Here is a 4,629-nt window from a genome sequence, read left to right as displayed (position 1 = left end):
ACATTGACTGAAACATCAGCACATGACTGTATACATTGTGAAAGCATCCATCACCTTACATTTTTGAGAACATTTCTTAGTTTCAACGTGCTGTTCCGAACTAGTCAGACCTTATTCATCTTTACTAAAGTGGTGTCCCATGGTTTTGATTTGCAATTCCCTGACGATGTCAAACATCTTTTCATGTGCTTATTAGCTATTTGTCTATATTTTTTTCCAAAGAATTGGGGTGTTTTTGGTCATTTACATATTCTGCATAAAAGCCCCTAATCAGATAACCAATTTGCAAATTCTATGGGTTTTCTTCACTTAATGGTGTCCTTGGAAGCATAACGTTTTTAATGTTGCTAAGTCCAATTTACCTATTTGTTCTTGTTGCCTGTATTTTTGGTTTCATATCTAAGAATCCTTTGCCAAAGTGAGGGTCATGAAAATTTACCCATTTCCCCCCAGGTTTTAGTTTTCATTGCTATATTTAGTTGCATTTTTAGTCAATTTTTTATATGGTATGAGGTAAGGGGCCCTATGAATCTTATAATCAGCTCAGTTTTAAGAAAGCTGGGATCATGTATCTATAAATGTTTGGGGAATACTATGTTAAGTTTTTCAATCCATAAACGAGATCTTTTCCCATTTAGATTTTCACAATTTCAAGTGTTTTTCACTCCCATTCTTTCGGTTATTTCTAAGTACTATGCTCCCTCTCTTACTTCAGGCATTGTTTGGTGGAACTCAACCCCTTTTTGGTGCAAAACATTACATGTTCTATATGTCACTTGTTAAAATCTTTGGGGCTTTATCATGTTTTAAGTTCTGAGATTCTTATGCTTGCTTTCCCCCCAACCTTGTCTCCACACTTAATGACATTATCAGGCATTATGCCAAATACCTAAATTACCAACTAATCAACATAAAACCCCATTAGGCAGGAATTCTTAATCCTGTTTAATATTTGAGGTTAAGTAACTTGTAAAACTAAAAGGTCTCTCCCAGGGCTTCCAATCCCTTCAACACTAAGGTTCTATTACTAATTTTCCCCTAAGAGCTATATGGTTTCTAAAGCTTACCAAAATTATGATTCAATTAAAAAGGTAGTATGCTCATTTTACCAATGAACAAACCGCTACTTGAGTAACTTAACAGATAATGTGGCAGGGCAAATTGCAAAATACTTGAACTCAAGTAGTTAAGACCCCATTATGCCTTTAAACCACTGATTGTACTGCAGATTGCTTTTGCCTTGAGATCCATAAAGCTTCAGATCCTAACTTGGCAATTAGAAGATAAAGTTTAATCAAGACATGGACTCAAAAGATTTCTTGATTTGGGATGACTGGCCCCCCTGACATTTTGAAAAAATATGGCAACCACAGATAAGCAGAATGACTGGTCTCATACCTTGGCATACACACAGTTCAAAGCAAATTCCACAGGACCAGTGACTGCTGTGGCTTTCAACTCTGTTCCTTTGTGGCTACTTTAATTTTGAATAAACTGTTCTGAATTCTAACTTTCTTCTCCCTAATCAGAGCAAGCTAATAAATTAGCATTTTAGGTATAAAACCTATAGAGTGAAGGCAATTTTAAAATGATGGCCAAATCAAATTAGTTATGACAGTGAAGAGCTATCTAACTGATTAAAAGGTTGAAGGAACTCTGTGAAGTCTCTAGAATTAGAATCCTATTCTATATTAAAATATTGAATATCTTTTTAAAAGTTACCTAGGAAACAAGTGATGACATAGGAAAACTCTAGAAAATGAAGAGAATCCTACTTAAAAACAAAACAAATAAAAGGACAATCTGATTTTAAAATGTCTTTATTAACAATTAAGTTGTTCATTCCTCTTTGCCCTCGTCCTCACTGGTTTCCTGGACACAGTTCACCTGATCCTGCCAATTAAAGGAAACAATTACTCCCAAAAGACGTTAAGAATCAGTTACCAAGTTCTCAAATATTTATCAGCACCAAGTAAATTTCCTAACACCAAAGAAATATTAATCAAGGAATGTATTAATATTTAATGGTCTATATAACTACTTTAAGATGTAGAGATTGTTTAAATTTCAAATGATTATGTGTCTTTTAAACCTGAGTAATACCTATCTATATTTCATATTCGATGAGGGGACAGTAAGCTACTATCCATGGCCACCTTTTTATAAAACTTTTATTGGACACAGCCATGTTCACTTGTTTATACATTCTATGACTGCTTTCCAGCTAGAACAGCAGAGTTGTACCCTTTAAAACTGCCAACCATTCTAGATCATCATTTTTATTATTTTATTCTCTCCATCTACTTTCAACTATATATAATCCCACCATATAACCATAGATGAAAAACAAAACAGGGAACTTCAAATTTTCCAAACCTTCCTCTGTATGGTGCTATGGACACAGGTGAATATATACACATTTTTATTGAAAACAAGTCCCTGTTTATCTGAGGCTTGAGCCAAACCAGCAAAGCCTACAACTTCAGAAGCTGTTAAAACAAGTATAAAAACATTTCCTATAAGAAAAGGTTTAATGTAGAAGAAACTAAAATGAGAATTTCACACATAAGTAATTATTTTTGAACCACTGGAATCCTTTTGCCTGAAGGCAGTTTACAGAGTAAGAATTGCTTAACTTACCCTAGACAGTTCCATAGTCTGGCAAGTTTTGGCTTTCCTTCTTGGTTGGCTCATGCTGTATGATGTCTTGAGAACAAATATCTTATCCACCTATCATTAAAAATGTAATTTTATTAAAATAACATGCTCAGCATATCATATTCTTACTAATATTTAACATGTACATTTTATGTTTAGGTTCCAATCAGTGGGGTTCTTTGTTTTGCTATGTCATTGCTTGGAAAAGATCTAGCCTACAAGGTTATATTCTATTAAATTTTTTTCACATGTACTTATGAAATTTTCTCTCCTATCAATGACTACACAGTTATTCCTCTACTATTACTGGGTAATAAGAAGCTTAAGGAGATTCTAAATGGGTCCTAAGTTGAATTCAGACTACTAAAAATACAGCATTTCTCCACTAATTCAAGCCTTCTTTTCTGCTCTTCTATATTTTCTCTACACAACCATGTACCACCTTTCCTCAGGTGTACTGTTTTTTTATTTTTGCTTTTGTTTTTGGTGGAGGGACAGGGGGTAATATTCCTCATCTTTTCTCTTTCCAGATCACAAACATGCATATACCTACTTTCGAAAACAGAAATATAGAATTGTCTTAGGAGAGACATTTTAAAAATCAAACATGTTTCACCCCACATAGCTAAATGAATTTATTTAACCATTAAATAGAAAATAAAACCCAAAAGTCTTCTACTTCAAAGGTTAAGATTTCTAAGGAAACTTACTTCTAGTCAATGATCACTCCAGTATCAGCCAACATCAATTATTCGTACCTAAAGAATAATAAGAAAAAGTTAATGTAAAAGACAAGGGTATAAGGTTTGAAAATGCTAGTTAACTTCAAAATTTAAAGAGTAAAATTCCAGAGACCAAGATTGGGGGCAAGTTACAGCATAAAAAAATAGGAAGAAATTTCATGGGGGGGTAGGGGGGAAGATCTAAAATTATTCTTATGTCAAGTAATAAAGTAGACACCTGAATTAGAATGAAAACTGCATCTTCTTTAAAATACAAAAGCCTAACTATTTTCACCAGTCTGAGCACAATAAAGTTTGACTGCAACCCAAAATATACTATCCCTTATGTGAAGGTATGTGACAACGTTTACCTTACCAAATGTGTTTTAACATTGGCTCTTTTTTTCATAAAAGCACATACCCTGCTTCCTCATTCAAGTATGTCTTCCATTCTCAGGTGGACTGAACCACCTTCAGCAGTCCTCCAAGAGTGTCCTTCCCATTCCACAGTACACAACAATGCAGTTGTTACCCTGCAATCCTATACTCTTGCCTCGTTCTTTCCCTTTAAGTCCTCACTGAGTTTTAAGTTAGGGTAGGGAAGCTATGCCTTATTGGGACAGCAAGGAACCTGAGTTTTTCTTAAGAAGACATTCACCTTCACTATAAATGCCTGCAGGGCCACAGTGCACAAAAACCAGAAAGATCAGCATTAACTAAAGTTCCAGGTTTTACTTCCTCCCTGATTATCAGTTACTGCCAAGGGTATATGAAATAAAGTTCCCTGTTGCACATGTACCATCCATAAGGGATACTATATCGTTTTGCATTCTTCCCCCATTCTCCAGATTATCCTATTCTGCATCCAGCACCCACCCTCTTTTTCACCCTCCAAATAAAATCTTTTCAGCACTGGTGTTCAAAAGCAACATTTTTATGGCTGATGGTTTATCAACAACTGTGAGATGTCCACAGTTGAATCTTAAAAATTGCCAATCATTATCTAGCAGCAATGACAGTCGTTTTGCATTCTTCCCCCATTCTCCAGATTATCCTATTCTGCATCCAGCACCCACCCTCTTTTTCACCCTCCAAATAAAATCTTTTCAGCACTGGTGTTCAAAAGCAACATTTTTATGGCTGATGGTTTATCAACAACTGTGAGATGTCCACAGTTGAATCTTAAAAATTGCCAATCATTATCTAGCAGCAATGACAGATGATTAGGAGCAGTCAAATTCCGAGTTCT

This window comes from Pteropus alecto, unplaced genomic scaffold (assembly GCF_000325575.1).
Source record: "Pteropus alecto unplaced genomic scaffold, ASM32557v1 scaffold39, whole genome shotgun sequence".
Lineage (NCBI taxonomy): Eukaryota > Metazoa > Chordata > Mammalia > Chiroptera > Pteropodidae > Pteropus > Pteropus alecto.
Note: the sequence above shows the minus strand (reverse complement) of the source record.